This window comes from Microcaecilia unicolor, chromosome 7 (genome assembly GCF_901765095.1).
Source record: "Microcaecilia unicolor chromosome 7, aMicUni1.1, whole genome shotgun sequence".
NCBI classification, from domain to species: domain Eukaryota; kingdom Metazoa; phylum Chordata; class Amphibia; order Gymnophiona; family Siphonopidae; genus Microcaecilia; species Microcaecilia unicolor.
The window spans coordinates 5,930,856-5,953,575 of record NC_044037.1 but is presented as its reverse complement, the minus strand read 5'-3'; positions in this window follow the sequence as shown (position 1 = coordinate 5,953,575).

Sequence of the window (22,720 nt, the reverse complement as noted above, 5' to 3'; positions counted from 1 at the left end):
AAATGGCTCCCTGGCTGAAAAGCAGCTGAAAACATCTTTAATGTTCACTTTTTTAGCAGTTCCTTTCTGCAAAAGTTTCTGCTCTATAGACAAAACAACTTTTTTCCTCTTTCCACTGGCCAAAATTGCTACCATGCTGTAAAAGCAAGGTCTCAGCTTAAAGTTTTTCAACAGTTCCCTTGCCACACAAGCGGGGGTCTTAGGTCCAAAAATTATGATTCCCTTGCATAGAACCATGGTCTCAAATAAAATTTTAAAATGGGTCCTGCGCTGCAAAAGCGGAGTCCCACATCCAAAACTTCCTGCATAGAAGCATGGGCTCAAATCATAGAGGAAGAGAAGCCATGTGCTTCTTAACTCAGTTGAGGGGTGCATGAAGAAGTATCAGCTGCACTGCGAAAATCCCATGCAGGAAAGCATGATCTCTAACAAAAAACATGGGTGGCTTCCTTGCATCGTGTGAAGTTGGAAAGCAGGATGAGAAGCTGCACGCTTCTTAATGGCAACATGATGATGTCACCGGGGGAAGGGGGGTCTGTCAGATATGCCAGATGGTCGGATTAGTGGAGGTGGGATAATCGAGACTATACTATAGAAGAACCCCCTCCCCCCCCCATACAGAGGGCACAGTGTTCGACTACTGGCTCTTTATATTTGGGGAAGAGCTTATGTCTGAGGACCTCCTTTTAGCCATGACTCCAAGTCCAGGTTCTCTTTTCCAGCTCCCAAATCCCCGGGTAACTAACTATGGGAGAAAGAAACCAGGAGGCACCTCACCAGTGGCGTTCCTAGGGGGGCTGACACCCAGGGCGGATCGCCGATGCGCCCCCCCCCCCCCGGGTGCAGCGCGACCCCCCGGCGAAACGCAACTATCCCCCCTCCCCTTACTCTGCTATCCCTGTTGGTCTAGAGGTACCTCTTCGTCTTCGGGGCAGGAAAGAGCCCCCTCTTTCCTGCCCGGAGCACTGCTGCTAGCTGCCCTGCATCCTGTCCTGTGGTGAGTCCAGCTCTTGGCGTTTCAAAATGCCCACCGAGAGTTGAAGCAGCCTCGCGAGACTTCAACTCTCGGTGGCCATTTTGAAACGCCGAGAGCTGGACTCACCACAGGACAGGATGCAGGGCAGCTAGCAGCTTCGGACAGGAAAGAGGGGGCTCTTTCCTGCCCCGAAGAGGTACCTCTAGACCACCAGGGATAGCAGAGTAAGGGGAGGGGAGGGGGGAGGAGAGAGATGACAGGGGGGAGGTGAGGGCATGGAAGGGGCGGAACAGGGGCCGTGAAAGGGGCAGCTCCCCCCAGCGAAACAACACCCCCCCCAGTGCATCTTTACCTGCTGGGGGGTGGCGCACGTCTGTCAGCAACGCTCGTTCCCTGCTCCCTCTGCCCCGTTACAGGAAATAACCCGTTCCGGGGCCAGAGGGAGCAGAGAATGAGCGCTGCCAATAGACGCGCGGCACCCCCCCAGCGACGTGCACCCGGGGCGGACCGCCCCCCCGCCCCCCCCCCCTTAGTACGCCACTGCACCTCATTGAGTTCAGGAGAACCCAGGTTACCCATTCACTTCTCTGTATTTCAATGCAGTCAAAAGATGCAAATCACTTGCTAAAACTTTAAAACAGAAAATAGACACAGGCTGAAATATGTATGTAAATGAAGAAAATTCCTCTGAGGGATGGAGGCTTGGGGGAGAACTTAGTTATTTCAGCTGTGGATGGAAGAGCTTGTTTTCTTTTCAATACACCAAAAGTCTATAAAAACAAGGCAATGTCCCTGTATCCAGCTGGATGCATGAGTCTGGTTAGACTGGGTGACCTGGTAAACGCAAAGTGGGAACCTGCTGAAACACAGTAGGAAATGATCAGCACAAATTGGGAGAACTTTTCCCTTATAAACTTTTAAAAGTCCCAGCTCAAGTGTTTTGAAAGGTACATAAGAACATAAGTGTTGCCATACTGGGACAGATTGAAGGTCCGTCAAGCCCAGCATCCTGTTTCCAACAGTGGTTAATCCAGGTCACAAGTACCTGGCAAGATCCCCAAAACAGTACAATACACTTTATGTTGTTTATCCTGGAAATAAGTGGTGGATTTTCCCAAGTCCATTTTAATAATGGCTTATGGCCTTTTCTTTTAGGAATCTAGCCAAATCTTTTTTAAACCCTGCTAAGCTAACTGTTTTTACCACATTCTCTGGCAACGAATTCCAGAGTTTAATTACACATGGAGTGAAGAAATATTTTCTCTGATTCATTTTAAATTTACTACTTTGTAGCTTCATCGCGTGTCCCCTAGTCCTAGTATTTTTGGAAAGAGTAAACAAGCGATTCACGTCTACCCATACCATTCCACTCATTATTTTATAGACCTCCATAATATCTCCCCTCAGCCATCTGTTCTCCAAGCTGAAGAGCCCTAGCTGCGTTAGCCTTTCCTCATAGGGAAGTCGTCCCATCCCCTTTATCATTTTTGTCACCCTTCTCTGCACCTTTTCTAATTCCACTATATCTTTTTTGAGATGCAGTGACCAGAACTGAACACAATATTCGAGGTGCGGTCACACCATGGAGCGATACAAAGGCATTATAACATGCTCATTTTTGTTTTCCATTCCTTTCCTAATAATTCCTAACATTCTATTTGCTTTCTTCGCCACTGCCGCACACTGAGCAGAGGGTTTAAACGTATCGTCAACTATGACACCTAGATCCTTTTCCTGGTCAGTGACTGTTAATGTGGAACTTTTCATCATGTAACTATGGTTTGGGTTCCTCTTTCCCACATGCATCACTTTGCACTTGCTCACATTAAATGTCATATGCCATTTGGACGCCCAGTCTCCCAGTCTCAAAAAGTTCTCTTCCAATTTTTCATAATCCCCTTGCAATTTAACAACTTTGAATAACTTTGTGTCATCAGCAAACTTAATTACCTCACTAGTTACCCCCATCTCTAGGTCATTTATAAATATGTTACAAAGCAGCGGTCCTAGCAGAGACCCCTGGGAAACCCCATTACCTACCCTTCTCTATTGAGAATACTGACCATTTATCCCTACTCTCTGTGAGGTACTGCTGAGCCCCCAAGGAGGTTCTCTGTGCTGTGAGATGTATTTTGTAAGACTTTTCACCAGGTAGATTCCCCTCCAGACTCCAGACCAGGAATGGTACCATCTTGGTGCTTCTGTCCCTGAAGTGCTGCTCTGATATTGAGGTGTCCAAGGGGGAATGATTTGTTTCGTGCTTGGCCCCCCAATCATTTGGAAATGTTGGAACCTAACTTGCAGGGATTTTCCTCCCTCTCCGTCCTTTGCTTGTCCCAGCAGAGACTCCTGCCTACTCAATTTCCTTCTGCCTCTCTCTGTTCTCCTCTACCTCTACAGATTCATCACACCCAAAACACCTAAGTGTGGTACACGATAATGAGCTCCCCCCACTTCAGTTAACTCTAGGACCCTAGGTAAGCTCCCAAGATTTTGATGCTTAAATTTTAACAATTTTAATCACCGTAAACCATCTCCTCCTAGAATGATCCTGTAAGACTAAATCAGTGGCGTTCCGAGGGGCGCTGACACCCGGGGCGGATCGCCGATGCGCCCCCCCCCCCCCCCCGTGCAGCGCAACCCCCCCCCCCCCCCGGCGAAAAGACACCCTCCCACCCTGGCGAAAGAACCCCCCTGATTCTGGGTGCACGCTACTGGGGGGGTGCCGCGCGCCGGTCAGCGTTGTTGGTTTCCATGCTCCCTCTGTTCCGGGGCAGAGGGAGTATGGAAACCAAGACGCTGACCGGCGCGGGGCACCCCCCCAGCGGCGTGCACCCGGGGCGGACCGCCCCCCCCCCCCTTGGTACGCCACTGGACTACATCATTGGACATCGTAATGTGAAACAATAACTTTGCTTTGTATATAAATACAGCACAGGGGTGGACTGACAGTTATCTGGGCCCCCATGCAATAAGGGTCATGGACCCCAAACTACCTATCAAAAGTGATTAAACTAGATGGAGGCTAGAGGAGAGAGGGTTTCCTACTGTTGTGGACCCTCAGGCACTGCCCTGTTGTCCCAATGGTCTGTCCGCCCCGATACGTCCTGAGGCCATTTACCCAGTTAGAGGATAAATCTGTAACAGGTGCACAGCAAAACCACTGGTTATTCTATAAGGAAAAGAAGGTATCCACTTACCTTTATGAAATATTAGTCAAATGGCTGAAAACACGCTGATATTTCAGGATCTGTTTTCCGACCTTGTCTGTAGCTGATCTTTGCTACCCTCTACCCTCAGAACCTGCTGCCCTAGGTGGCTCTATTCTACTCTGGTGTTAGGTGTGAAAAATTACAAGAGGACCTTATGAGACTGGGAGACGGGGCGTCTAAATGGCAGATGACGTTTAATGTGAGCAAGTGCAAAGTGATGTATGTAGGAAAGAGGAAGCCAAATTATAGCTATGTAATGCAAGGTTCCACGTTAGGAGTCACCGACCAAGAAAGGGATCTAGGTGTCATCATTGATGATACGTTGAAACCTTCTGCTCAGTCTGCTTCTGCCGCTAAGAAAGCAAATAGAATGTTAGGTATTATTAGGAAAGGAATGGAAAACAAAAATGAGGATGTTATAATGCCTTTGTATCGCTCCATGGTGCGACTGCACCTCGAATATTGTGTTCAATTCTGGTCACCGCACCTCAAAAAAGATATAGTGGAATTAGAAAAGGTGCAGAGAAGGGCGACAAAAATGATAAAGGGGAAGGGCTGACTTCCCTAGGAGGAAAGGCTGAAGAATCTAGGACTCTTCAGCTTGGAGAAAAGACGGCTGAGGGGAGATATGATAGTGGTATATAAAATACTGAGTGGAGTGGAATGGGTAGACGTGAATCGTTTCTTTACTCTTTCCAAAAATACTAGGACCAGGGGGCATGCGACAAAGCTACAAAGTAGTAAATTTAATACGAATCGGAGAAAATGTTTCTTCACTCAGTGTGTAATTAAACTGTGGAATTCGTTGCCAGAGAATGTGGTAAAGGCGGTTAGCTTAGCGGGAAATGTCCTTAGACCATTATTAAATGGGCTTGTGGAAAATCCACTATTTCTGGGATAAGCAGTATAAAATGTTTTGTAAATTTTTGGGATCTTGCCAGGTATTTGTGACCTGAATTTGCCACTGTTGGAAACAGGATGCTGGGCTTGATGGACCTTTGGTCTGTCCCAGAATGGAAATACTTATGTACTTATTAGGCCTCTTCAAATCCTAGCTCCAAAATACTAGGCCCCCTTCAAATCCTAGACCACCCCCTTATCATTATTCTCCGTTCTAATTTCAAACTTTGTAGTTCCAGCCTCAGCTCCTTACCATCATTCCCTTTTCTCCCACCACCATCAGCCCCCTTCTAGCCAGCTTCCCCTCCCTCATCAGAAATTTCCATTTTAGAGAAAGAAAATCCAAGCTGACTCACTGCAACTTCCCTTCCTGTAGCCCTGTGAGCGGCATTATCTTTTCATCCACAGGAATATTTGGGTGTCTCTAGCATTTAGCACGCACTAAAAATGCTAACGCACCTTAGTAAACAGGACCCTAAGACCTGTTTGTGGATGATATCAAACTCTGCAACAGGGTGGACACCCTGGAGGGTGTTAATGACATGAGGAAGGACCTAGGGAAGCTGGAGGAATAGACCAATATTTGGTAACTAAGATTTAATGCTACAAAATGCAGGGTCATGCACTTGAGTCACAAGAATCCAAGGGAACGGTACAGTATAGGGGGTGAAGTGTTTCAGGGTACGAAGGAAGAGCGGGACTTGGGGGTGATCGTGTCTGATGGCCTTAAAGCAGTCAAACAGGTAGAAGCCAGAAGGATGCTTGGGTGAATAAAAAGAGGGTTGACCAGCAGGAAAAAGGAGGTGATGATGCCCTTGTATAAGTCTCTGGTGAGGCCCCATTTAGAGTACTGTGTGCAATTCTGGAGACCCCACCTACGGAAAGATATAAACAGGATGAAGTCGGTCCAGAGGACAGCTACGAAATTAGTAAGCGGTCTTGAACGCAAAAAATATAGGGACAGGCTTATGAACCTCAACATGTATACCCTGGAAGAGAGGAGGGAGAGAGGAGACATGATAGAAACGTTTAAATATCTCAAGGGCATTTAAGTACAGGAAGAGAGCCTTTCTCAACTGAAAGAGAGCTCTGGAATGAGGGGGCATACGACAAAGTTAAGAGGGAATAGGCATAGGAGTAACCTAAGGAAGTATTATTTCACAGAAAGGGTGGTGGAGGCTGTGGAGTTGAGGACTGTTCCAGAATTGAAAAAGGCATGGGATAAGCATGTGGGATCACTTAGGAACAGGAAGAATTAGGGGTTACAGAGGATGGGCAGACTAGATGGGTCATTTGGCCTTTATCTGCCATCATGTTTCTGTGTTTCTAAGCTCATTGTTTACTTTATTGGAAACAATTGTTGGAAATTAAGACAGTGAATCCTGTCCTATGGATATTGATTGAGTCTAGCTTGCTGCCTAGGAACACAGCGAGTAAGTATAGTTTTACAGTGCAGTTACTGTGTGAAGAGACTGAAAAATATGTTTATTTTGAACAGCAGTTCACTGGCATCTCTGCAGACCTTCAGTTCTCTCTTTTTGGGGTTACTGGTTATAAGTCTCCTAGGGGGCCCTTTTACTAAGGTGGGCTGAAAAGCGGCCTGCACTGGTGTAGACCAGGGGCATAGGTACGTGGGGCCACGGGCGCCTGGGCCACCGTAGATTTGGCCCTGGACCCCCCTGCCGATGACCCTCTCGACCCGCCCCTCCCGTCGTCAACTCACCGTCACCTACCTTTTCTGGTGGGGGACCCCAACCCCTGCCAGCCGAGGTCCTCTTCTTCCTTCGTTCTGTTTCTGAGTCTGACGTCCTGCACTGGGTCAAAGTTGGTGGTGATGGGGGGGGGGGGGGGGGTCGGCAATGGTGGGGGGGGGGTGTCAGTGGCGCCGGGGGGGGGGGGGCTAAAATGTGCCCTCACCTCGGGATCTGTCTTGTAATAGCAGAGGGTGCTGCGGGGCAGGAGTGAGGTGCATTGACAGTGTTAGATCTCTGTCTTGTAATAGGTGCTGTGGGGCAGGAGTGAGGTGCATTGGCAGAGCTCTGTGTACATCTCTGTCTTGTAATAGCAGAGGGTGCTGTGGGGCAGGACTGAGGTACATTGGCAGTGTTGTGTGTACATCTCTGTCTTGTAATAGCAGAGGGTGCTGCGGGGCAGGAGTGAGGTGCATTGTCAGTGTTAGATCTCTGTCGTAATAGCAGAGGGTACTGCGGGGCAGGAGTGAGGTGCATTGACAGTGTTAGATCTCTGTCTTGTAATAGCAGAGGGTGCTGTGGGGCAGGAGTGAGGTGCATTGGCAGAGCTCTGTGTACATCTCTGTCTTGTAATAGCAGAGGGTGCTGTGGGGCAGGACTGAGGTGCATTGACAGTGTTAGATCTCTGTCTTGTAATAGCAGCAAAGGTGCTGCAGGGCAGGAGTGAGGTGCATTGACAGTGTTAGATCTCTGTCTTGTAATAGCAGAGGGTGCTGTGGGGCAGGAGTGAGGTGCATTGGCAGAGCTCTGTGTACATCTCTGTCTTGTAATAGCAGAGGGTGCTGTGGGGCAGGAGTGAGGTACATTGGCAGTGTTGTGTGTACATCTCTGTCTTGTAATATCAGAGGGTGCTGTGGGGCAGGAGTGAGGTGCATTGACAGTGTTAGATCTCTGTCTTGTAATAGCAGAGGGTGCTGTGGGGCAGGAGTGAAGTGCATTGGCAGAGCTCTGTGTACATCTCTGTCTTGTAATAGCAGAGGGTGCTGTGGGGCAGGAGTGAGGTACATTGGCAGTGTTGTGTGTACATCTCTGTCTTGTAATATCAGAGGGTGCTGCGGGGCAGGAGTGAGGTGCATTGACAGTGTTAGATCTCTGTCTTGTAATAGCAGAGGGTGCTGTGGGGCAGGAGTGAGGTGCATTGGCAGAGCTCTGTGTACATCTCTGTCTTGTAATAGCAGAGGGTGCTGTGGGGCAGGACTGAGGTGCATTGACAGTGTTAGATCTCTGTCTTGTAATAGCAGAGGGTACTGTGGGGCAGGAGTGAGGTGCATTGACAGTGTTAGATCTCTGTCTTGTAATAGCAGAGGGTGCTGTGGGGCAGGACTGAGGTGCATTGACAGTGTTAGATCTCTGTCTTGTAATAGCAGAGGGTGCTGTGGGGCAGGAGTGAGGTGCATTGGCAGAGCTCTGTGTACATCTCTGTCTTGTAATAGCAGAGGGTGCTGTGGGGCAGGAGTGAGGTACATTGGCAGTGTTGTGTGTACATCTCTGTCTTGTAATAGCAGAGGGTGCTGCGGGGCAGGAGTGAGGTGCATTGACAGTGTTAGATCTCTGTCGTAATAGCAGAGGGTACTGCGGGGCAGGAGTGAGGTGTATTGACAGTGTTAGATCTCTGTCTTGTAATAGCAGAGGGTGCTGTGGGGCAGGAGTGAGGTGCATTGGCAGAGCTCTGTGTACATCTCTGTCTTGTAATAGCAGAGGGTGCTGTGGGGCAGGACTGAGGTGCATTGACAGTGTTAGATCTCTGTCTTGTAATAGCAGAGGGTACTGTGGGGCAGGAGTGAGGTGCATTGACAGTGTTAGATCTCTGTCTTGTAATAGCAGCGAAGGTGCTGCAGGGCAGGAGTGAGGTGCATTGGCAGAGCTCTGTGTACATCTCTGTCCTGTAATAGAAGAGGGGTGCTGCCGGGGGGGGGGGGGGGGGGGGGTAAGGTGCATTGAAAGAGTTGTGTAATTGAGGATGGGAGGACACTGTGTATGACAATCCCTATGTCTTGGTTTATGTGTGACCGTAATTCATCTTGCTATGACACAGGCGTCTCCTTTTCTACCCCCTCCCGCCGAAGTCTGGCTACGCTCCTGGTGTAGATGCGTGTATTGGGCGTGCACAGGTCCATTTTTCAGTGCAGCTATAAAAAAGGCCTTTTTTGGGGGTCCAAAAATGGAAGCGCGTCAATGGTTTCACGTGTACATACAATGCCAATTACCGCCCGGTTAGTGTCGCACACCGGAAAATAAAATATATTTTCTGTCAGATGTGGTGGGTGCACATAAAAAAATGAAATTAGCGCCCGGGCCACGCGGTATCCAGACGGTAGTTCTGAATTGGAGTGCGTTGAACACATGTAGGCGCCTACGTGGCTTAGTAATAGGGCCCCCTAGTGGTGGTTAATTGGAAGTTGGAGTTGGGTTTGAGGGTGGCCTTGCTACAGATATTCTGGATCCAAACAATTTTTATTTATTTATTTATCACATTTATACCCCGCATTTTCCCACATGTTTGCAGGCTCAATGTGGCTTACAATGGACCGAAAAGGCTATCGCCATTCCAGTAGTTATACAAATACAATAGATTGTGGTAGTCAGAGTGGATAGAAAGAACAGGGTATAAGGGAAAAAGGGTAAAGGTAAGAGAGTCCAAAATGGTCCATTTATATGCTGTTTTGAAGGACTTTGGGTGTTATGTTGGAGCCTGGGGTTAGGCCTTCCGGAATAGGCTGGTCTCGAGTAATTTCCTAAAGTTGAGATGGTTTTGAGTAGTTTTGACAGCTTTTGGCAGTCCATTCCATAATTGGGTGCTGATAAAGGGAAAGGAGGAAGCGTAAGTGGATTTATATTTGAGGTCGTTATAGGTAGGATACTGGAGATTTAGGAATGAACGGGACGTGATTAGCAAACCACCGCTCAGATCAATCTCGAGTTGAAAGGAAGAGTTTCTGTTCTCATTTTGGGCCTCTGGAATGAAGTGAGGTCTCAGGAACCTGGTGGAGGCCCCAGTTGCCCTGTATCTGTACTTACACAGAATAAGGAATCGTGGATTGTGATTTCTTTTTTCCTAGCTGCTGAAACACTGAAGAACTGGTTTTCTATTTTTGCAATACCTTATGACTTCTATTTTTATCTTGAGAACAATTCACTTTTGTGAGACATGGCTCATTGAGTGCCATGAGTGGGAGGTAGCCATACCAGGCTATCACCTTTATAGGAAAGATAGGGATGGCTGAAGGGGTGGGGGAGCGACGCTGTATGTGAAATACAATATTAAAGCAGCTGAAGTGCAGGGGACCTGGGGAAAGGAGGAAGCCTTGTGGAACAGCTTGAAAAGAGAAGATGGGAACCTCTATTCACACAGGCCTCCAATGCCAACGGAGAAGCTGGACAAAAAGCTGGTTGCAGATATCCAGAAACTGGGAACGAAAGGGGAGGTGATGTTGTTGGGAGGTTTCAACATGCCCGAGGAAGACATCAGAAAGAAGTAGAGAGATTGTGGCAGGGGCATTCCCAGGTCGGTAGCCACCCGGGGCAGATTGCCGATGCGCACCCCTGGCGGTGCATCACCTCCAGGTGGCTTCACCCACTCCACCCCTCCCCCCAACACATCACCTCCTGGGGGTGCAGGGAGCAGCTCTTCCGGTTCCCTGCCCTGGAACAGGAAGTAACGTCAGAGGGAGCAGGGAACTTCAGCTTGCACCCGGGGCGGACCTCCCCCACTGCCCTCCCTTGGTACGCCACTGGATTGTGGATGCCTTTCAATGTGCTCTGCTCAGACAAAGGGGATTAGATTGTATATATATATATTTTTAATTTTATTTATAACCATTTAAATTTTTACAAGCGATAAAACAACTTGCCGGAAATACAGAGAAAGTAATATATAGGAATTATTTCAGTCAGGCAATTCTATTCTCTTCCTTAGACCACTAAATAGGGAGAGCGAAACAAGACAAGGAGATCAATTAACCAGTAAACAGAAAAGAAAACGTGGTATTAACCTGATTATCCCCAGATATTACTCGTCTGCCTTGCCTCACCCTATGCCTGGAACAATCTTCCTCAACCCCTACGCCAAGCCCCCTCCCTACCCATCTTCAAATCTCTGCTTAAAACTCACCTCTTCAATGCTGTTTTCGGCACCTAACCTTTCGAGAAATATAGTATGCCCTATCAGATTGACTCTACACTTGTCTTTTAGATTGTAAGCTCCTTGAGCAGGGACTGTCCTTCCATGTTAAATTGTACAGCGCTGCGTAACCCTAGTAGCGCTTTAGAAATGTTAAGTAGTAGTAGTAGTAGTAGTCTAATTCATTATTCCACATTGGTTGGCTTCTTCAAGGCCAATACGGTGTATAGTCAAATCATTTCATTGAGAACATACTTATCGTCCAATATTAGTTAGAAATAATACATCTGATTACATTCTTTCTCTTTTAAAAACCAGAAGTTATTTAGCAATCCATATACTTAAGTCTCTAACTCAGATCCCACTGATTAAAGTAATCCCAGTTTTCACAGGCTTCACTCCTTTTAAAGTAATAATCGAGGAAATATTTCTGAGGAAACCTTTAGGAGTCATACCCAGAACTCTGGGAAAAACAACAATCTCGATATTAATAATCTATAATAATATTCATTTTATTAATCAAAGTTTCTGGTCTATTATCATTTTCAAGATCATAACCACTTCTTGCTCGTGTAGAACTTGGGATTGTATATATAAGGTATGCCTAAATTTCTACTACTACTACTTAACATTTATAAAGCGCTACCAGGGTTACGCAGCGCTGTACAATTTAACACAGAGGACAGTCCCTGCTCGAAGGAGCTTACAATCTAAAGGACAAAAAAGTGCAGTCAATCAAATTGGGGCAGTCTAGATTTCCTGAATAGATGTATAATGGTTAGGTGCCGAAAGCGACATTGAAGAGGTGGGCTTTGAGCAAGGATTTGAAGATGGGTAGGGAGGGGGCTTGGCGTATGGGCTCAGGGAGTTTATTCCAAGCATAAGGTGAGGTGAGGCAGAAAGAGCAGAGCCTGGAGTTGGCGGTGGTGGAGAAGGGTGCTGAGAGGAAGGATTTGTCCTATGAGCGGAGGTTACGGGTAGGAGCGTAAGGGGAGATGAGGGTAGAGAGATAATGAGGGGCTGCAGATTGAGTGCATTTGTAGGTTAATAAGAGAAGCTTGAATTGTATGCCGTACCTGATCGGAACCAGTGAAGTGACTTGAGGAGAGGGGTGATATGAGTATATTGGTCCAGGCGGAAGATAAGACGCGCAGCAGAGTTCTGAACGGATTGAAGGGGGGATAGATGGTTGCAGTAGTCAAGGCGAGAGGTAATGAGAGAGTGGATGAGAGTTCGGGTGGTGTGCTCAGAGAGGAAAGGGCGAATTTTGCTGATGTTATAGAGAAAGAAGCGACAGGTCTTGGCTGTCTGCTGGATATGAGCAGACAAGGAGAGGGAGGAGTCGAAGATGACTCCGGGTTACGGGCAGATGAGACGGGGAGGATGAGGGTGTTATCGACTGAAAGAGAGAGTGGAGGGAGAGGAGAAGTGGGTTTGGGTGGCTTATTGTCTTGGCCATGTTCAGTTTCAGGTGGCGGTTGGACATCCAGGCAGCAATGTCGGATAAGCAGGCCGATACTTTGGCCTGGGTTTCCGCAGTGATGTCTGGTGTGGAGAGATAAAGCTGGGTGTCGTCAGCATAAAGATGATATTGGAAACCATGAGATGAGATCAGCGAGCCCAGGGCATCTTTGTAGCTGGCAGATCTCTTTGGGATATGGGATCCCCCCCCCCCCCCCCCCCTACAAACATTAACACATTTGGCTGTTTTAATCCTGTCAGGGAAGTGAATCATCACCAACAGCAATGAAATGCCAGTCAAGTGGGAGTGAGGGGCTTCTAGTGACACCTGGACGTCCCCAGAACTGGTGCTGTTTAAAGGGTCTTGTGCAGAGGAAGGAGCAGGCAGAACCAAATGCCTGGCAGATGTTCAAAGTGCAGCGTGTTTCAATTTTTAATGACTCCAAACTACAGCCATTAACAAGTCAAATGGGAAGGTAAATGGCACAGAGCTTGCATGTCCTAATGTCTTTGAAGAACAAACGCAACATAAAAGGCGGCTTTTAGAGCAATCATACTTGAAACTGCTCTATTCATTTTCATCTTTTCAATTGTGTCCTTTGTTATCGCAGATTTCATAAGCACCTAAGCTGGAACCTCTTCCTCACATCTCCCTTTATCTCATGGTAGAAAAGGAGACGCCTGTGTCATAGCAAGATGAATTACGGTCACACATAAACCAAGACATAGGGATTGTCATACACAGTGTCCTCCCATCCTCAATTCCACAACTCTTTCAATGCACCTCACCCCCCCCCCTCTTCTATTACAGGACAGAAATGCACACACAGCTCTGCCAATGCACCTCACTCCTGCCCTGCAGCACCTTCGCTGCTATTACAAGACAGAGATCTAACACTGTCAATGCACCTCACTCCTGCCCCACAGCACCCTCTGCTATTACAAGACAGAGATGTACACAGAGCTCTGCCAATGCACCTCACTCCTGCCCCACAACACCCTCTGCTATTACAAGACAGAGATGTACACAGAGCTCTGCCAATGCACCTCACTCCTGCCCCACAGCACCCTCTGCTATTACAAGACAGAGATCTAACACTGTCAATGCACCTCACTCCTGCCCCGCAGCACCCTCTGCTATTACAAGACAGAGATCTAACACTGTCAATGCACCTTACTCCTGCCCCGCAGCACCCTCTGCTATTACAAGACAGAGATGTACACAGAGCTCTGCCAATGCACCTCACTCCTGCCCCACAACACCCTCTGCTATTACAAGACAGAGATGTACACAGAGCTCTGCCAATGCACCTCACTCCTGCCCCACAGCACCCTCTGCTATTACGACAGAGATCTAACACTGTCAATGCACCTCACTCCTGCCCCACAGTACCCTCTGCTATTACGACAGAGATCTAACACTGTCAATGCACCTTACTTCTGCCCCGCAGCACCCTCTGCTATTACAAGACAGAGATGTACACAGAGCTCTGCCAATGCACCTCACTCCTGCCCCACAGCACCCTCTGCTATTACAAGACAGAGATCTAACACTGTCAATGCACCTCACTCCTGCCCCACAGTACCCTCTGCTATTACGACAGAGATCTAACACTGTCAATGCACCTCACTCCTGCCCCGCAGCACCCTCTGCTATTACAAGACAGAGATCTAACACTGTCAATGCACCTCACTCCTGCCCCGCAGCACCCTCTGCTATTACAAGACAGAGATGTACAGAGAGCTCTGCCAATGCACCTCACTCCTGCCCCACAACACCCTCTGCTATTACAAGACAGAAATGTACACAGAGCTCTGCCAATGCACCTCACTCCTGCCCCACAGCACCCTCTGCTATTACGACAGAGATCTAACACTGTCAATGCACCTCACTCCTGCCCCACAGTACCCTCTGCTATTACGACAGAGATCTAACACTGTCAATGCACCTTACTTCTGCCCCGCAGCACCCTCTGCTATTACAAGACAGAGATGTACACAGAGCTCTGCCAATGCACCTCACTCCTGCCCCACAGCACCCTCTGCTATTACAAGACAGAGATCTAACACTGTCAATGCACCTCACTCCTGCCCCACAGTACCCTCTGCTATTACGACAGAGATCTAACACTGTCAATGCACCTCACTCCTGCCCCGCAGCACCCTCTGCTATTACAAGGCAGAGATCTAACACTGTCAATGCACCTCACTCCTGCCCCACAGCACCCTCTGCTATTACAAGACAGAGATGTACACACAACACTGTCAATGCACCTCACTCCTGCCCCACAGCACCCTCTGCTATTAGAAGACAGAGATGTACACACAACACTGCCAATGTACCTCACTCCCGTACTGCAGTATTCTCTGCTATTTTAGCTGTGAATCTGTCCCGTTTAAGGAGGAGTGGTTCCCAAAGTGTGGGTTAGAACCCCAAATGGGGGTCACATCATCAGTGGGTGGGGTTCCCAGGAAAGGAGCTCTTCCACCACCCTCTGGACCTCCGTTGTGACCTAGGCTAGGCCCAGCAGGTGCAGTGAGAATGGGGCCTGACTCAGTGAATGTCTACGGCCCTGCCCCCTCTACCTGTGCGAAGTCGCGGGGGGGAGGGGGGGGGTCTGTGAGTGTACCCTGAACGGACTGCTGCTACTAATTCACAGCACTGCTGTAGCCCCTCTGCTCTGGATAAATGGTGGGAGGGGGAAGGGAGGTCTATTCTTTTGCTTTCACCGTGAACTGCTAAAATGGGATTGTACAGAATAAAAATTTTGGAAGCAGTATTTTTGAGTATCCGTCTTGCTTTTTATGCTCATCAGGGAGGGAAAAATAAAGTCATGGTAAGAATGGGTAATCTGCAATTAAGATGATCTGCAATTAAGATGGTGTAAGTGTGAAGATTATGTGTCATAGGGTTGGCCAGTGCTGTGTCCGCCCCTCAGTGCCTGTGAAGATCTGTGACCTCCTTCCTGCAGCTTCCAGGATGCATTCTCTGCCACATGCCTGGATCTTGGAGGCTGTTTGATGCCTATTAAAATCCTGCCACCCTTTCAGCCCCAAACCATTCACCTTGCTCCCAATACAAAATAGACCTGCAATTTACAATTTAGAGAAAGGGAAAAGGGGGAGTGTTGACAATGGCTGGAAATGACATAGCTACTACTACTAATTATCATTTCTATAGCGCTACAAGGCATACTTACATAGCTCTGAGGTTCCCTGGAATATGCATATGCCCCCCCCCCCCCCCCCCCTCCGACACACACACACGTACCGAGTCCATTTCCCTTCCTGGAGCACTAATGGATTTCCCAGCACTGAAATGTGGAATTGTGTGAGTGCCACGCTGCAATGATAAAGGCCTCAGAAACTGCTGTGATGAAAAATGAATGTGGACAAGTGTCCCACGTAAGTTTCAGAGCTTAATATCCTACGGCTCTGCCTTTCCTTAGGTTGATAGATCACAGATGGATTCAGGCTGCCACTCTCCTGTTTCCCTGTATCAGATCCCTCCACCCACTGACTTCCCAGAGCTCTACATTCTCCAACAGGCAGAAAAGGATCCCAAGATTCTCAGCGGAAAAACCTCTAGGACAAATCTACACTGCGTTGTCCCTTTGGTCATTAACCAGTGTTGCCAGGGCCGCGGGTTTCTCACCCAATTGGGCTCCTTTCTGCGAGCTGCTGCGGCTTTTTCATGCCGCACGCGGGTTGTGGGATTTTGGGCGGCTTTTATAAGCCCGGCTGGCGGTTTTTTCGCCCACTGCGGTTTTTTCACGCCGCATGTGGGTTATGGGATTTTGGGCGGCTTTTATAAGCCCGGCTGATGGTTTTTTCGCCCACTGCTGTTTTTTCCCCCGCGGCTACTAGCCGCAGGTTGGCTGGTTTTCCCGCAGCCGCAGCCACTAGAAGCCCCATGGAGGCGGGCTTAATGGCGTCATTTGTATGCAAATGACCTCATTATTATTTATTAATGATGTCATTCACATGCAAATTGACTTTGTGCGGTTTTGGGCGTGACAAATTTTTTTCATCTGGCAACACTGGTCATTACTCAGATAGTGGCAAAGAAGCTTGAACCGAAGAGGTTCTTTGTGCAGCTTGAGGCAACAGTAAAGGAACCGGTATCTCTCGATCAGGGTTAGAGCGAATGCTGTGACCTAACTCGGACCTCGACACCAAGAGAACATGGAAGGAATGAAAATCCGGAGACGGGTTACTCTGCATGAGAGTGATTTCATGAGAGCAGACCCCTGTCTGCATGTAGTGAACACACTGCCCTGTTACACAGGAAAACAGAGCTTAAAATTCCATCAGCTTCTAACTTGGGAACCAGTTCCAAGCAGGAGAGGAAGTCTGCAGAAAAGAGTAGACTTTTCATCATTTCGATGGCACTTGTCTGAACTTTTCATATGCTTCTCATTTGTGCAAGTGTCTTGTTCGTTTAACTGCAGAGCAGAACCCATTCAGGAAGTTCCTTCCCTGCTGGGCAGTAGGGCCGCTCAGACGTGCAAACTTTCACCCGGATGCTTCAGTTTCGGAACGAACATCCACCAACATTTCAGCTTCAGAAAGTAGATGAGGTGGAATAACTCTTGTGCGCATGCTCCTGGCCCTTTCCATTACATCTTGTCATGGCTGTAGCGGACAGGGCTGAAATGTCCTGCCAACACAAGCCGGTTTTGATGGTTGTAGAATATGCTTTACCAGGACTCTAGTTAATTAAGAGACCACATGTATTTACTCCAAAAGCAATGAACAAAAGGTAAAGTCCAAATATACATTCTCTGTTTATCGTTTTATATTTCTGTTGATGGCTCTCTCATTCTCCCTGTCTCCTCAGCTCGAAACCTTGGGGTCATCTTTGACTCTTCTCTCTCCTTCTCTGCTCATATCCAGCAGATTGCCAAGACCTGTCGTTTCTTTCTTTACAACATCCGTAAAATCCGCCCCTTTCTTTCCGAGCACTCTACCAAAACCCTCATCCACACCCTTGTCACCTCTCGTTTAGACTACTGCAATCTGCTTCTTGCTGGCCTCCTACTTAGTCACCTCTCCCCTCTCCAGTCGGTTCAAAACTCTGCTGCCCGTCTCATCTTCCGCCAGGGTCGCTTTACTCATACTAACCCTCTCCTCAAGACCCTTCACTGGCTCCCTATCCGTTTTCGCATCCTGTTCAAACTTCTTCTACTAACCTATAAATGTACTCACTCTGCTGCTCCCCAGTATCTCTCCACACTCGTCCTTCCCTACACCCCTTCCCGTGCACTCCGCTCCATGGATAAATCCTTCTTATCTGTTCCCTTCTCCACTACTGCCAACTCCAGACTTCGCGCCTTCTGTCTCGCTGCACCCTACGCCTGGAATAAACTTCCTGAGCCCCTACATCTTGCCCCTTCCTTGGCCACCTTTAAATCTAGACTGAAAGCCCACCTCTTTAACATTGCTTTTGACTCGTAACCACTTGTAACCACTCACCTCCACCTACCCTCCTCTCTTCCTTCCCATTCACATTAATTGATTTGATTTGCTTACTTTATTTATTTTTTGTCTATTAGATTGTAAGCTCTTTGAGCAGGGACTGTCTTTCTTCTATGTTTGTGCAGCGCTGCGTATGCCTTGTAGCGCTATAGAAATGCTAAATAGTAGTAGTAGTAATCATATAGGACCCATTTGCGTACAATTAGATGACCTCAAATGGGACAGAGAGCAGAGCTTAGGAATACAGAACTCTAAACCACTAAGACTAAAGGCCAAGAGAATGGGCACAGGAAAGCAGAACCTGTCACCTCCAGGAAGGTTCAGAGGATGGACATAGGGCTACAGAGCTTGTTGCTTCTATGACTGGAAGGTTCAGGGGGTTGGCACAGGGATACAGAGACTGTCACCTTAGGCACTTCTTTCTTTATTTGTTAAGATTTGACAGTATGAGTGAGCTGGACCACAATATGACCAAGGAATAAAAGGGAAGCTAAGGAAGGACAAGGACAGAAGGCCACAGAGAGGAGCAAAACGAATTCTTGTTCTTCTCTTTACTAATGAGAATGCTGGGCAGATACCTTTTCTTGCCTGAAATGTTCTCTGATGGTGAAGATTCAGAGGAACTGAAGCAACTAACGGTGAACTTGGAAGATTTGATGGAGCAAATTGACAAAGAGTAGCAAATCACCATGACCAGATGGTGTTCTACACAGAGATCTGAAACTGCTGTCCTATCATAAGTAATCTTTAATCTATAATTAAAATCAACCACCGTCCCAGAAGCTTAGAGGGTGGGCAATGAAATAGTAGTTGTTACAAAGGGCTCCAAGCTGATCCTGGAAACTATGGCTCTGATGCCAGTACTAGACAAAATGGTAGGAGATATTCTGAAAAACAAAATTAGTGACCATACAGATAGACATGGCTTAGTGGCGCCTGGGCCAAATGGATTTAGCAAAGGGAAGTCTTGCCTTACCAATCTGTTGAACTCTTTTGAAGGTGTTAATAAAGATGTGGATAAGGACACAGTGGCTGATTTTTGGATTTTCAGAAGGCATTTGACAAAGTACCTCATGAGAGAATCCTCAGGAAATTAAAATGTATGAGATTGTAGTTATTTATTTATTCATCCCAATTTATACACCACCTCTCTTAAACACCTGAGCCAATTTACAGTTCAGCATTCGACTTCCCCTCCTTTCCTAATCCCTCCCTGCAATCCAGTGTAACACATAGACAAGTTCCAACACACACATCCCCACAGAAAGAGCTAGCGACATGCCCCCTTCCCACATCCTCATCCCTCCCACCCTTCCTTCCATCTTCTCCTGCAACTTAGTTGAACTCATTTGCATTGCTTCACAAGTTTCTTATGCTGCTGGAAATGCTTGCCCAAAAGCCGAGCCTTAACTAGTTCCCTGATGTGCAAATAATAAAGGTAAAAATGGTCCCCTGTATGGATGAACCAAGTTGCAAACAACTTAAGGGAGTTGCCATTTTGCAGGACAGTTTCTTGGCAAACTATTAGCAGGGTGGTTTGCCATTAGCTTCCCCAGTCCTCCTCCCCTAAAGGCCAGGTACTCATTTACTACTACTACTACTACTATAGCGTTACAAGGCATACGCAGCGCTGTACACCATACATGAAAGACAGTCCCTGCTCAAAGAGCTCACAATCTAAATATGGAATGTTGCTAGTGAAATAGCAACATTCCATGTAGAATCTCAAATAGTAGCAACAGAATCTCCAATAGTAGCAACATTCCATGTAGAATCTCAAATAGTAGCAACAGAATCTCCAATAGTAGCAACATTCCATGTAGAATCTCAAGTAACAGCAACATTCCAGAATCTCAAATAGTAACAACATCCCATGTTCCACTGCACTAACCACTAGGCTACTCCTCCACTAGCAACATTCCATCTAGAAGCCTGCCCTTGCAGATCAGCAACGCGGCCGCACAGGCTTCTGTTTCTGTGAGTCTGACGTCCTGCACGTATGTGCAGGACGTCAGACTCACAGAAACAGAAGCCTGCGCGGCCGCATTGCTGATCTGCAAGGGCAGGCTTCTACATTACTACTACTACTACTTATCACTTCTATAGCGCTACAAGGCATACACAGCGCTGTACACCAAACATGAAAAGACAGTCCCTGCTCAAAGAGCTCACAATCTAAATATGGAATGTTGCTAGTGGAATAGCAACATTCCATGTAGAATCTCAAATAGTAGCAACAGAATCTCCAATAGTAGCAACATTCCATGTAGAATCTCAAGTAATAGCAACATTCCAGAATCTCAAATAGTAACAACATCCCATGTTCCACTGCACTAACCACTAGGCTACTCCTCCACTAGCAACATTCCATCTAGAAGCCTGCCCTTGCAGATCAGCAATGCAGCCGCGCAGGCTTCTGTTTCTGTGAGTCTGACGTCCTGCACGTACGTGCAGGATGTCAGACTCACAGAAACAGAAGCCTGCGCGGCCGCGTTCCTGATCTGCAAGGGCAGGCTTCTACATTACTACTACTACTACTACTTATCACTTTTATAGCGCTACAAGGCATACACAGCGCTGTACACCAAACATGAAAAGACAGTCCCTGCTCAAAGAGCTCACAATCTAAATATGGAATGTTGCTAGTGGAATAGCAACATTCCATGTAGAATCTCAAATAGTAGCAACAGAATCTCCAATAGTAGCAACATTCCATGTAGAATCTCAAGTAACAGCAACATTCCAGAATCTCAAATAGTAACAACATCCCATGTTCCACTGCACTAACCACTAGGCTACTCCTCCACTAGCAACATTCCATCTAGAAGCCTGCCCTTGCAGATCAGCAACACGGCCGCACAGGCTTCTGTTTCTGTGCAGGACGTCAGACTCACAGAAACAGAAGCCTGCGCGGCTGCGTTCCTGATCTGCAAGGGCAGGCTTCTACATTACTACTACTACTACTACTTATCACTTCTATAGCGCTACAAGGCATACGCAGCGCTCTACACCATACATGAAAAAGACAGTCCCTGCTCAAAGAGCTCACTATCTAAATAGGACAGACAAACAGACAGAACAACTAAGAAGTAAGGGAATTAAAGGTGGGGATAAAAGGATACAGGGCAAGTGAGTAGTGGTTAGGACTCAAAAGCAGCGTTAAAGCGGTGGGCTTTTTAGCCTGGATTTGAAAACGGCCAAAGACGGGGCTAGACGTACAGGCTCGGGAAGTCTATTCCAGGCGTGAGGTGCAGCGAGTTAAAAGGAACAGAGTCTGGAATTAGCAGTAGAGGAGAAGGGGACAGACAAGAGAGATTTATCTACAGAATGGCGTACCCGAGGGGGTGGGGGGGTAAGGAGAGTGAATGCATTGAAAGTGGACCAGGGCAATGACAGAATACATACATTTCCCTAGTCCGCTCCAACCTCGGCTTGCTTATTCCTGGAATCACCACTAAACTTTCATTTTCATTTGTTAATATTTATATTCCGCTCTTATCCAGAGCGGAATAAAAAAACAACACACGTAATAAAAAAAAATATGCACCAAACAAAACAAACTATAACTACATACAGCACACAAAAGGCTTTTTCACAAATGATGTCCACTGGCGCCTGAGATCAAGTTCAATTTGGAGGCTGCTTCAGCAAGTGTCATTTCAATAGTCTCTTAAACATGGCCACATTCTTCTCTTTCCTAATGACAACAGGCAGGTTATTCCACTGGGCAAGACCAGCAACAGAATAAACTCCCCCTCCTGGTGGTTTCCAAACGAACAAGTCGAAAGTCAGAAACCTCTAGTAAATGCAAGTTCTCAGAGTGTAGAGCTCGCTTCGGGTGATACCAATGTAGACAGGCTGATAGATACGGAGATGATACTCCATAAACACTTTGATGAACCATAACCAAGAAATTAAACCTAATCCGGTCAGGTGCAGAGAGCCACTGTAGCTTCTTCAAAAAAGCAGAGACGTTGGGTGGCGGAGCAGGTGGGGGGAAGAGGGGTTGGTGGTTGGGAGGCGAGGATGGTGGAGTAAAGACTTGTACGGTCTGTGCCAGAGCCGGTGATGGGAGGCGAGACTGGTGGTTGGGAGGCGAGAAGTACTGCTGGGCAGACTTGTACGGTCTGTGCCCTGAATAAGGCAGGTACAAATCAAGGTAAGGTATACACATATGAGTTTATCTTGTTGGGCAGACTGGATGGACCGTGCAGGTCTTTTTCTGCCATCATCTACTATGTTACTATGTTCCTATTTAGACAAAGAGTGAATACGGGTACCAGGTAAACCAACATGGCTAGTGTTGCAATAATCAATGTTTGACAACACAAAACTTTGTAAAGCTTGGCGAAAATCACCTGGAAGAATCGGGGGATGCAATTTACATACTTTTTTAAAAATACATACTGAATCTGAATTGAAAATGACAATGTTGAATCCAAATAGATTCCTAAGTTCTTTACTACAGACGAGATTGTAATCTTAGAACCCGACAACATCACTTCAGTCGGTACAATATCAAGGGCATCGGATGCCACTAACAAGATCTCAGTTTTCGATTCATTAACAGTCAAACGATTAGCAAACACCCATTGGTTCAGCTCATCCAACACGGCTTGAAGCTGAATCTCTATTATAGGTGTAGGAGCTGTCAAAAGGCACAAAACAACCTGACTGCCATCAGCATAAATACGATATGAATATCCAGTGGTGTGCTGGAGCAGGCTCTCGAGAGCCGTTTGTTAAGTTTTTAAGAATTTTGGGAGCCGGTTCTCCATGGCTACTTTAACAAGTGGATCCCAAAATGTGGGCTTGGGCCCCT